Consider the following 13,776-nt stretch of genomic DNA (forward strand, 5'->3'; position numbering starts at 1 on the left):
TCCACAAGAACTGTCTTAGCGAAAGGCTTCTTGACCGGAAAGATGTAATTCTGTGAGATGACTGCACAGAACACAAAGAAGTTTCTGAGAAAGCTTCTTTCTCTTTGTTATCGGAGGATATTTCCTTTGGCCCTATAGTCTTCAAAGGGAAACGAAATATCTGTTCTCAGATTCCACAATAATAAGACTAGCAAAGAGATCCAGGAAATACAGATGTAACTCTGTGAGATGAATTAGCAGAACACTAAGCAGTTTCTCAGAAAGCTTCTTTCCAGATTTCATCTGAGGATATTTCCTTTTCCACCTTAGCCCTCTGTGAGATGAATTAACAGATCACTAAGCAGTTTCTCAGAAAGCTTCTTTACAGATTTCATCTGAGGATATTTCCTTTTTCACCATAGCCCTCTATGGGCTTCCAAATATCACTTTGCCAAGTCCACAAGAACTGTCTTAGCGAAAGGATTCTTGAGGGGAAAGCTGTAACTCTGTGAGATGATTTCACAGAACACAAAGAAGTTTATCAGAAAGCTTCTTTCTCTTTGTTATCGGAGGATATTTCCTTTGGTTCTTTTGTCTTCTAAGGGATCCGAAATATCTGTTTTCAGATTCCACAGAAATAAGGCTAGCAAAGAGATCCACAAAATACAGATGTAACTCTGTGAGATGAATTAACAGAACACTAAGCATTTTCTCAGAAAGCTTCTTTCCAGATTTCATCGGAGGATATTTCCTTTTTCACCATAGCCCTCTATGGGCTTCCAAATATCACTTTGCCAATTCCACAGGAACTGTCTTAGAGAAAGGCTTCTTGAGGGGAAAGCTGTAACTCTGTGAGATGATTTCACAGAACACAAAGAAGTTTCTCAGAAAGCTTCTTTCTCTTTGTTATCGGAGGATATTTCCTTTGGCCCTATAGTCTTCAAAGGGATCCGAAATATCTCTTCTCAGATTCCACAGAAATAAAGCTAGCAAAGAAATCCACGAAATACAGATGTAACTCTGTGAGATGAATTAGCAGAACACTAAGCAGTTCTCAGAAAGCTTCTTTCCAGATTTCATCTGAGGATATTTCTTTTTTCACCATTGCCCTCTATGGGCTTCCAAATATCACTTTGCCAATTCCACAACAACTGTCTTAGCGAAAGGCTTCTTGACGAGAAAGCTGTAACTCTGTGAGATGACTGCACAGAACACAAAGAAGTTTCTCAGAAAGCTTCTTTCTCCTTGTTATCGGAGGATATTTCCTTTGGTTCTATTGTCTTCTTAGGGATCCGGAATATCTCTTCTCAGATTCCACAGAAATAAGGCTAGCAAAGAGATCCTCGAAATAGAGATGTAACTCTGTGAGATGAATTAACAGAGCACTAAGCAGTTTCTCAGAAAGCTTCTTTGCAGATTTCATCTGAGGATATTTCCTTTTTCACCATAGCCCTCTATGGGCTTCCAAACATCTCTTTGCCAAGTCCACAAGAACTGTCTTAGCGAAAGGCTTCTTGAGGGGAAAGCTGTAACTCAGTGAGATGATTTCACAGAACACAAAGAAGTTTCTCAGAAAGCTTCTTTCTCTTTGTTATGGGAGGATATTTCCTTTGTCCCTATAGTCTTCAAAGGGATCCGAAATATCTGTTCTCAGATTCCACAGAAATAAGGCTAGCAAAGAGATCCAGGAAATACAGATGTAACTCTGTGAGATGAATTATCAGAATACTAAGCAGTTTCTCAGAAAGCTTCTTTCCAGATTTCATCTGAGGATATTTCCTTTTTCACCATAGCCCTCTATGGGCTTCCAAATATCACTTTGCCAAGTCCACAAGAACTATCTTGTCGAAAGTCTTCTTGTGGGTACAGCTGTAACTCTGTGAGATGATTTCACAGAACAGAAAGGAGTTTCTCAGAAAGCTTCTTTCTCTTTGATATCGGAGTTTATTTCCTTTGGCAGTGTAGTCTTCAAACGGATCCGAAATATCTGTTCTCAGATGGCACAGAAATAAGGCTAGCAAAGAGATCCACGAAATACAGATGTAACTCTGTGAGATGAATTAACAGAACACTAAGCAGTTTCTCACAAAGCTTCTTTCCACATTTCATCTGAGGATATTTCCTTTTTCACCATAGCCCTCTATGGGCTTCCAAATATCACTTTACCAATTCCAGAAGAACTGTCTTAGCGAAAGGCTTCTTGAGGGGAAAGCTGTAACTCTGTGAGATGATTTCACAGAACACAAAGAAGTTTCTCAGAAAACTTCTTTCTCTTTGTTATCGGAGGATATTTCCTTTGGCAGTGTAGTCTTCAAAGGGATCCGAAATATCTGCTATCAGATTCCACAGAAATAAGGCTAGGAAAGAGATCCATGAAATACAGATGTAACTCTGTGTGATGAATTAACAGAACACTAAGCAGTTTCTCAGAAAGCTTCTTTCCAGATTTCATCTGAGGATATTTCCTTTTTCACCATAGCCCTCTATGGGCTTCCAAATATCACTTTGCCAATTCAACAAGAACTGTCTTGGTGAAAGGCTTCTTGTGGGTACAGCTGTAACTCTGTTAGATGATTTCACAAAACACAAAGAAGTTTCTCAGAAAGCTTCTTTCTCTTTGTTATCGGAGGATATTTCCTTTGGCCCTAAAGTCTTCAAAGGGATCCGAAATATCTGTTCTCAGATTCCACAGAAATAAGGCTAGAAAAGAGATCCACGAAATACATATGTAACTCTGTGAGATGAATTAACAGAACACTAAGCAGTTTCTCAGAAAGCTTCTTTCCAGATTTCATCTGAGGATATTTCCTTTTTCACCACAGCCCTCTATGGGCTTCCAAATATCACTTTGCCAATTCCACAACAACTGTCTTAGCGAAAGGCTTCTTGACCGGAAACCTGTAATTCTGTGAGATGACTGTACAGAACACAAAGAAGTTTCTGAGAAAGCTTCTTTCTCTTTGTTATCGGAGGACATTTCCCTTGGTTCTGTTGTCTTCTAAGGGATCCGGAATATCTCTTCTCAGATTCCATAGAAATAAGACTAGAAAAGAAATCCACGAAATACAGATGTAACTCTGTGAGATGAATTAACAGAACACTAAGCAGTTTCTCAGAAAGCTTCTTTCCAGATTTCATCTCAGGATATTTCCTTTTTCACCATAACCCTCTATGGGCTTCCAAATATCACTTTGCCAAGTCCACAAGAACTTTCTTAGCGAAAGGCTTCTTGAGGGGAAAGCTGTAACTCTGTGAGAGGATTTCACAAAACACAAAGAAGTTTCTCAGAAAGCTTCTTTCTCTTTGTTATCGGAGGATATTTCCTTTGGCCCTATAGTCTTCAAAGGGAAACGAAATATCTGTTCTCAGATTCCACAATAATAAGACTATCAAAGAGATCCAGGAAATACAGATGTAACTCTGTGAGATGAATTAGCAGAACACTAAGCAGTTTCTCAATAAGCTTCCTTCCAGATTTCATCTGAGGATATTTCCTTTTCCACCATAGCCCTCTGTGAGATGAAATAACAGAACACTAAGCAGTTTCTCAGAAAGCTTCTTTCCAGATTTCATCTGAGGATATTTCCTTTTTCACCATAGCCATCTATGGGCTTCCAAATATCACTTTGCCAAGTCCACAAGAACTGTCTTAGCGAAAGGCTTCTTGAGGGGAAAGCTGTAACTCTGTGAGATGATTTCACAGAACACAAAGAAGTTTCTCAGAAAGCTTCTTTCTCATTGTTATCGGATGATATTTCATTTGGCCCTATAGTCTTCAAAGGAATACGAAATATCTGTTCTCAGATTCCACAGAAATAAGGCTAGCAAGGATATCCACGAAATAGAGATGTATCTCTGTGAGATGAATTAACAGAACACTAAGCAGTTTCTCAGAAAGCTTCTTTCCAGATTTCATCTGAGTATATTTCCTTTTTCACCATAGTCCTCTATGGGCTTCCAAATATCACTTTGCCAAGACCACAAGAACTGTCTTGGCGAAAGGCTTCTTGTGGGTAAAGCTGTAACTCTGTGAGATGATTTCACAGAACACAAAGGAGTTTCTCAGAAAGCTTCTTTCTCTTTGTTATCGGTGGATATTTCCTTTGGCCCTATAGTCTTCCAAGGGATCCGAAATATCTGTTCTCAGATTCCACAGAAATAAGGCAAGCAAAGAGATCCAGGAAACACAGATGTAACTCTGTGAGATGAATTAACAGAATACTAAGCAGTTTCTCAGAAAGCTTCTTTCCAGATTTCATCTGAGGATATTTCCTTTTTCACCATAGCCCTCTATGGGCTTCCAAATATCACTTTGCCAATTCCACAAGAACTGTCTTAGCGAAAGGCTTCTTGACGGGAAAGCTGTAACTCTGTGAGATGATTTCACAGAACACAAAGAAGTTTCTCAGAAAGCTTCTTTCTCATTGTTCTCGGAGGATATTTCCTTTGGCCCTATAGTCTTCAAAGGGATCCGAAATATCTGTTCTCAGATTCCACGGAAATAAGGCTAGCAAAGAGATCCACGAAATACAGATGTAACTCTGTGAGGTGAATTAACAGAACACTAAGCAGTTTCTCAGAAAGCTTCTTTCCAGATTTCATCTGAGGATATTTCCTTTTTCACCCTGGCCCTCTATGGGCTTCCAAATATCACTTTGCCAATTCCACAAGAACTGTCTTAGCGAAAGGCTCCTTGAGGGGAAAGCTGTAATTCTGTGAGATGATTTCACAGAACACAAAGGAGTTTCTTAGAAAGCTTCTTTCTCTTTGATATCGGAGTTTATTTCCTTTGGCAGTGTAGTCTTCAAAGGGATCCGAAATATCTGTTATCAGATTCCACAGAAATAAGGCTAGGAAAAGGATCCATGAAATACAGATGTAACTCTGTGTGATGAATTAACAGAACACTAAGCAGTTTCTCAGAAAGCTTCTTTCCAGATTTCATCTGAGGATATTTCCTTTTTCACCATAGCCCTCTAAGGGCTTCCAAATATCACTTTGCCAATTCCACAACAACTGTCTTAGTGAAAGTCTACTTGAGGGGAAGCTGTAACTCTGTGAGATGATTTCACAGAACACAAAGGAGTTTCTCAGAAAGCTTCTTTCTCTTTGTTATCGGAGGATATTTCCTTTGGCCCTATAGTCTTCAAAGGGATACGAAATATCTGTTCTGAGATTCCACAGAAATAAGGCTAACAAAGAGATCCAAGAAATACGGATGTAACTCTGTTAGATGAATTATCAGAATACTAAGCAGTTTCTCAGAAAGCTTCTTTCCAGATTTCATCTGAGGATATTTCCTTTTTCACCATAGCCCTCTATGGGCTTCCAAATATCACTTTGCCAATTCCACAAGAACTATCTTGTCGAAAGGCTTCTTGTGGGTAGAGCTGTAACTCTGTGAGATGATTTCACAGAACACAAAGGAGTTTCTCAGAAAGCTTCTTTCTCTTTGTTATCGGAGGATATTTCCTTTGGCCCTACAGTCTTCCAAGGGATCCGAAATATCTGTTCTCAAATTCCACAGAAATAAGGCTGGCAAAGAGATCCACGAAATACAGATGTAACTCTGTGAGATGAATTAACAGAACACTAAGCAGTTTCTCAGAAAGCTTCTTTCCAGATTTCATCTGAGGATATTTCCTTTTTCACCATAGCCCTCTATGGGCTTCCAAATTTCACTTTGCCAATTCCACAACAACTGTCTTAGGGAAAGGCCTCTTGAGGGGAAAGCTGAAACTCTGCGAGATGATTTCACAGAACAGAAAGGAGTTTCTCAGAAAGCTTCTTTCTCTTTGATATCGGAGTTTATTTCCTTTGGCAGTGTAGTCTTTAAAGGGATCCGAAATATCTGTTCTCAGATTCCACAGAAATAAGGCTAGCAAAGAGATCCACGAAATACAGATGTAACTCTGTGAGATGAATTAACAGAACACTAAGCAGTTTCTCAGAAAGCTTCTTTCCAGATTTCATCTGAGGAGATTTCCTTTTTCACCATAGCCCTCTATGCGCTTGCAAATATCACTTTGCCAATTCCACAAGAAATGTCTTAGCGAAAGGCTTCTTGAGGGGAAAGCTGTAACTCTGTGAGATGATTTCACAGAACACAAAGAAGTTTCTCAGAAAGCTTCTTTCTCTTTGTTATCTGAGAATATTTCCTATGGCCCTATAGTCTTCAAAGGGAAAAGAAATATCTGTTCTCAGAATCCACAATAATAAGACTAGCAAAGAGATCCACGAAATACAGATGTAACCCTGTGAGATGAATTAACAGAACACTAAGCAGTTTCTCAGAAAGCTTCTTTCCAGATTTCATCTCAGGATATTTCCTTTTTCACCATAGCCCTCTATGGGCTTCCAAATATCACTTTGCCAATTCCACAAGAAGTGTCTTAGCGAAAGGCTTCTTGAGGGGAAAGCTGTAACTCTGTGAGATGATTTCACAGAACACAAAGAAGTTTCTCAGAAAGCTTCTTTCTCTTTGTTATCGGAGGATATTTCCTTTGGCCCTATCATCTTCAAAGGGATCCGAAATATCTGTTCTCAGATTCCACGGAAATAAGGCTAGCAAAGAGATCCACGAAATACAGATGTAACTCTGTGAGGTGAATTAACAGAACACTAAGCAGTTTCTCAGAAAGCTTCTTTCCAGATTTCATCTGAGGATATTTCCTTTTTCACCCTGGCCCTCTATGGGCTTCCAAATATCACTTTGCCAATTCCACAAGAACTGTCTTAGCGAAAGGCTCCTTGAGGGGAAAGCTGTAATTCTGTGAGATGATTTCACAGAACACAAAGGAGTTTCTTAGAAAGCTTCTTTCTCTTTGATATCGGAGTTTATTTCCTTTGGCAGTGTAGTCTTCAAAGGGATCCGAAATATCTGTTATCAGATTCCACAGAAATAAGGCTAGGAAAAGGATCCATGAAATACAGATGTAACTCTGTGTGATGAATTAACAGAACACTAAGCAGTTTCTCAGAAAGCTTCTTTCCAGATTTCATCTGAGGATATTTCCTTTTTCACCACAGCCCTCTATGGGCTTCCAAATATCACTTTGCCAATTCCACAACAACTGTCTTAGCGAAAGGCTTCTTGACCGGAAACCTGTAATTCTGTGAGATGACTGTACAGAACACAAAGAAGTTTCTGAGAAAGCTTCTTTCTCTTTGTTATCGGAGGACATTTCCCTTGGTTCTGTTGTCTTCTAAGGGATCCGGAATATCTCTTCTCAGATTCCATATAAATAAGACTAGAAAAGAAATCCACGAAATACAGATGTAACTCTGTGAGATGAATTAACAGAACACTAAGCAGTTTCTCAGAAAGCTTCTTTCCAGATTTCATCTCAGGATATTTCCTTTTTCACCATAACCCTCTATGGGCTTCCAAATATCACTTTGCCAAGTCCACAAGAACTTTCTTAGCGAAAGGCTTCTTGAGGGGAAAGCTGTAACTCTGTGAGAGGATTTCACAAAACACAAAGAAGTTTCTCAGAAAGCTTCTTTCTCTTTGTTATCGGAGGATATTTCCTTTGGCCCTATAGTCTTCAAAGGGAAACGAAATATCTGTTCTCAGATTCCACAATAATAAGACTATCAAAGAGATCCAGGAAATACAGATGTAACTCTGTGAGATGAATTAGCAGAACACTAAGCAGTTTCTCAATAAGCTTCCTTCCAGATTTCATCTGAGGATATTTCCTTTTCCACCATAGCCCTCTGTGAGATGAAATAACAGAACACTAAGCAGTTTCTCAGAAAGCTTCTTTCCAGATTTCATCTGAGGATATTTCCTTTTTCACCATAGCCATCTATGGGCTTCCAAATATCACTTTGCCAAGTCCACAAGAACTGTCTTAGCGAAAGGCTTCTTGAGGGGAAAGCTGTAACTCTGTGAGATGATTTCACAGAACACAAAGAAGTTTCTCAGAAAGCTTCTTTCTCATTGTTATCGGATGATATTTCATTTGGCCCTATAGTCTTCAAAGGAATACGAAATATCTGTTCTCAGATTCCACAGAAATAAGGCTAGCAAGGATATCCACGAAATAGAGATGTATCTCTGTGAGATGAATTAACAGAACACTAAGCAGTTTCTCAGAAAGCTTCTTTCCAGATTTCATCTGAGGATATTTCCTTTTTCACCATAGTCCTCTATGGGCTTCCAAATATCACTTTGCCAAGACCACAAGAACTGTCTTGGCGAAAGGCTTCTTGTGGGTAAAGCTGTAACTCTGTGAGATGATTTCACAGAACACAAAGGAGTTTCTCAGAAAGCTTCTTTCTCTTTGTTATCGGTGGATATTTCCTTTGGCCCTATAGTCTTCCAAGGGATCCGAAATATCTGTTCTCAGATTCCACAGAAATAAGGCAAGCAAAGAGATCCAGGAAACACAGATGTAACTCTGTGAGATGAATTAACAGAATACTAAGCAGTTTCTCAGAAAGCTTCTTTCCAGATTTCATCTGAGGATATTTCCTTTTTCACCATAGCCCTCTATGGGCTTCCAAATATCACTTTGCCAATTCCACAAGAACTGTCTTAGCGAAAGGCTTCTTGACGGGAAAGCTGTAACTCTGTGAGATGATTTCACAGAACACAAAGAAGTTTCTCAGAAAGCTTCTTTCTCATTGTTCTCGGAGGATATTTCCTTTGGCCCTATAGTCTTCAAAGGGATCCGAAATATCTGTTCTCAGATTCCACGGAAATAAGGCTAGCAAAGAGATCCACGAAATACAGATGTAACTCTGTGAGGTGAATTAACAGAACACTAAGCAGTTTCTCAGAAAGCTTCTTTCCAGATTTCATCTGAGGATATTTCCTTTTTCACCCTGGCCCTCTATGGGCTTCCAAATATCACTTTGCCAATTCCACAAGAACTGTCTTAGCGAAAGGCTCCTTGAGGGGAAAGCTGTAATTCTGTGAGATGATTTCACAGAACACAAAGGAGTTTCTTAGAAAGCTTCTTTCTCTTTGATATCGGAGTTTATTTCCTTTGGCAGTGTAGTCTTCAAAGGGATCCGAAATATCTGTTATCAGATTCCACAGAAATAAGGCTAGGAAAAGGATCCATGAAATACAGATGTAACTCTGTGTGATGAATTAACAGAACACTAAGCAGTTTCTCAGAAAGCTTCTTTCCAGATTTCATCTGAGGATATTTCCTTTTTCACCATAGCCCTCTAAGGGCTTCCAAATATCACTTTGCCAATTCCACAACAACTGTCTTAGTGAAAGTCTTCTTGAGGGGAAGCTGTAACTCTGTGAGATGATTTCACAGAACACAAAGGAGTTTCTCAGAAAGCTTCTTTCTCTTTGTTATCGGAGGATATTTCCTTTGGCCCTATAGTCTTCAAAGGGATACGAAATATCTGTTCTGAGATTCCACAGAAATAAGGCTAACAAAGAGATCCAAGAAATACGGATGTAACTCTGTTAGATGAATTATCAGAATACTAAGCAGTTTCTCAGAAAGCTTCTTTCCAGATTTCATCTGAGGATATTTCCTTTTTCACCATAGCCCTCTATGGGCTTCCAAATATCACTTTGCCAATTCCACAAGAACTATCTTGTCGAAAGGCTTCTTGTGGGTAGAGCTGTAACTCTGTGAGATGATTTCACAGAACACAAAGGAGTTTCTCAGAAAGCTTCTTTCTCTTTGTTATCGGAGGATATTTCCTTTGGCCCTATAGTCTTAAATGGGATGCGAAATATCTGTTCTCAGATTTCACAGAAATAAGGCTAACAAAGAGATCTACGAAATACAGATGTATCTCTGTGAGATGAATTAACAGAACACTAAGCAGTTTCTCAGAAAGCTTCTTTCCAGATTTCATCTGAGGATATTTCCTTTTTCACCCTGGCCCTCTATGGGCTTCCAAATATCACTTTGCCAATTCCACAAGAACTGTCTTAGCGAAAGGCTCCTTGAGGGGAAAGCTGTAACTCTGTGAGATGATTTCACAGAACACAAAGTAGTTTCTTAGAAAGCTTCTTTCTCTTTGATATCGGAGTTTATTTCCTTTGGCAGTGTAGTCTACAAAGGGATCCGAAATATCTGTTCTCAGATCCCACAGAAATAAGGCTAACAAAGAGATCCACGAAATACAGATGTAAATCTGTGAGATGAATTAACAGAACACTAAGCAGTTCCTCAGACAGCTTCTTTCCACGTTTCATCTGAGGATATTTCCTTTTTCACCATAGCCCTCTTTGCGCTTCCAAATATCACTTTGGCAATTCCACAAGAACTGTCTTAGCGAAAGGCTTCTTGAGGGGATAGCTGTAACTCTGTGAGATGATTTCACAGAACACAAAGAAGTTTCTCAGAAAGCTTCTTTCTCTTTCTTATCGGGGGATATTTCCTTTGGCCCTATAGTCTTCAAAGGGAAACGAAATATCTGTTCTCAGATTCCACAATAATAAGACTAGCAAAGAGATCCACGAAATACAGATGTAACTCTGTGAGATGAATTAACAGAACACTAAGCAGTTTCTCAGAAAGCTTCTTTCCAGATTTCATCTGCGGATATTTCCTTTTTCACCATAGCCCTCCATGGGCTTCCAAATATCACTTTGCCAATTCCACAAGAACTGTCTTAGCGAAAGGCTTCTTGAGGGGCAAACTGTAACTCTGTGAGATGATTTCACAGAACACAGAGAAGTTTCTCAGAAAGCTTCTTTCTCTTTGTTATCGCAGGATATTTCCTTTGGTTTTGTTGTCTTCTAAGGGATCCGAAATATCTGTTTTCAGATTCCACAGAAATAAGCCTAGCAAAGAGATCCACGAAATACAGATGTAACTCTGTCAGATGAATTAACAGAACACTAAGCAGTTTCTCAGAAAGCTTCTTTCCAGATTTCATCTGAGGATATTTCCTTTTTCACCATAGCCCTCTATGGGCTTCGAAATATCACTTTGCCAATTCCACAAGGACTGTTTTAGCGAAAGGCTTCTTGAGGGGAAAGATGTAACTCTGTGACATGATTTCACAGAACACAAAGAAGTTTCTCAGAAAGCTTCTTTCTCTTTGTTATCGGAGGATATTTCCTTTGGTCCTATAGTCTTCAAAGGGATCCGAAATATCTGTTCTCAGATTCCACTGAAATAAGACTAGCAAAGAGATCCATGAAATACAGATGTAACTCTGTCAGATGAATTAACAGAACACTAAGCAGTTTCTCAGAAAGCTTCTTTCCAGATTTCATCTGAGGATATTTCCTTTTTCACCGCAGCCTTCTAAGGGCTTCCAAATATCACTTTGCCAATACCACAAGAACAGTCTTAGCGAAAGGCTTCTTCAATGTAAAGCTGTAACTCTGTGAGGTGATTTCACAGAACACAAAGAAGTTTCTCAGAAAGCTTCTTTCTTTTTGTTATCGAAGGATATTTCCTTTGGCCCTAGTGTCTTCTAAGGGATCCGAAATATCTGTTTTCTGATTCCACAAAAATAAGTCTAGCAAAGAGATCCACGAAATACAGATGTAACTCTGTGAGATGAATTAACAGAACACTAAGCAGTTTCTCAGAAAGCTTCTTCTGGATTTCATCGGAGGATATTTCCTTTTTCACCATAGCCCTCTATGGGCTTCTAAATATCACTTTGCCTATTCCACAACAACTGTCTCAGCGAAAGGATTCTTGAGGGGAAACTTGTAATTCTGTGAGATGACTTCACAGAACACAAAGAAGTTTCTCAGATAGCATCTTTCTCTTTATTATCGGAGGATATTTCCTTTGGCCCTATAGTCTTCAAAGGGATCCGAAATATCTGTTCTCAGATTCCACAGAAATAAGGCTAGCAAAGAGATCCACGAAATACAGATGTAACTCTGTCAGATGAATTAACAGAACACTAAGCATTTACTGAGAAAGCTTCTTTCCAGATATCATCTGAGGATATTTCATTTTTCAACATAGCCCTCTAATGGCTTCCAAATATCACTTTGCCAATTCCACAAGAACTGTCTTAGCGAAAGGCTTCTTGAGGAGAAAGGTGTAACTCGGTGAGATGATTTCCCAGAACACAAAGAAGTTTCTCAGAAAGCATCTTTCTCTTTGTTATCGGAGGATATTTCCTTTGGCCCTATAGTCTTCAAAGGGATCCGAAATATCTGTTCTTAGATTCCACAGAAATAAGGCTAGCAAAGAGATCCACGAAATACAGATGTAACTCTGTGAGATGAATTAACAGAACACTAAGCAGTTTTTCAGAAAGCTTCTTTCCAGATTTCATCTGAGGATATATCCTTTTTCAACATAGTCCTCTATGGGCTTCCAAATATCACTTTGCCAATTCCACAAGAACTGTCTTAGCAAAAGGCTTCTTGAGGGGAAAGCTGTAACTCTGTGAGATGATTTCACAGAACACAAAGAAGTTTCTCATAAAGCTTCTTTCTCTTTGTTATCAGAGGATATTTCCTTTGGCCCTATAGACTTCAAAGGGATCCGAAATATCTGTTCTCAGATTAAACAGAAATAAGGCTAGCAAAGAGATCCATGAAATACAGATGTAACTCTGTGAGGTGAGTTAACAGAACACTAAGCAGTTTCTCAGAGAGATTCTTTCCACATTTCATCTGAGGATATTTCCTTTTTCACCATAGCCCTCCATGGGATTCCAAATATCACTTTGCCAATTCCACAAGAACTGTCTTAGCGAAAGGCTTCTTGAGGGGAAAGCTGTAACTCTGTGAGATGATTTCAAAAAACACAAAGAAGTTGCTCAGAAAGCTTCTTTCCCTTTGTTATCGGAGGATATTTCCTTTGGCCCTATAGTCTTCTAAGGGATCCGAAATATCTGTTCTCAGATTCCACAGAAATAACGCTAGCAAAGACATCCACGAAATACAGATGTAACCCTGTGAGATGAATTAACAGAACACTAAGCAGTTTCTCAGAAAGCTTCTTTCCAGATTTCATCTGAGGATATTTCCTTTTTCACCATAGCCCTCTATGGGCTTCCAAATATCACTTTGCCAGTTCCACAAGAACTGTCTTAGCGAAAGGCTTCATGAGGGGAAAGCTGTAACTCTGTGAGGTGATTTCACAGAACACAAAGAAATTTCTCAGAAAGCTTCTTTCTCTTTGTTATCGGAGGATATTTCCTTTGGCCCTACAGTCTTAAATGGGATCCGAAATATCTGTTCTCAGATTCCACAGAAATAAGGCTTGCAAAGAGATCTACGAAATACAGATGTAATTCTGTGAGATGAATTAACAGAACACTAAGCAGTTTCTCAGAAAGCTTCTTTCCAGATTTCATCTGAGGATATTTCCTTTTTCACCCTGGCCCTCTATGGGCTTCCAAATATCACTTTGCCAATTCCACAAGAACTGTCTTAGCGAAAGGCTCCTTGAGGGGAAAGCTGTAACTCTGTGAGATGATTTCACAGAACACAAAGTAGTTTCTTAGAAAGCTTCTTTCTCTTTGATATCGGAGTTTATTTCCTTTGGCAGTGTAGTCTACAAAGGGATCCGAAATATCTGTTCTCAGATTCCACAGAAATAAGGCTAGCAAAGAGATCCACGAAATACAGATGTAACTCTGTGAGATGAATTAACAGAACACTAAGCAGTTCCTCAGACAGCTTCTTTCCACGTTTCATCTGAGGATATTTCCTTTTTCACCATAGCCCTCTATGCGCTTCCAAATATCACTTTGGCAATTCCACAAGAACTGTCTTAGCGAAAGGCTTCTTGAGGGGAAAGCTGTAACTCTGTGAGATGATTTCACAGAACACAAAGAAGTTTCTCAGAAAGCTTCTTTCTCTTTTTTATCGGGGGATATTTCCTT

The sequence above is a fragment of the Macaca fascicularis genome, chromosome 18 (genome assembly GCF_037993035.2).
Source record: "Macaca fascicularis isolate 582-1 chromosome 18, T2T-MFA8v1.1".
Taxonomy (NCBI): Eukaryota; Metazoa; Chordata; class Mammalia; order Primates; family Cercopithecidae; genus Macaca; species Macaca fascicularis.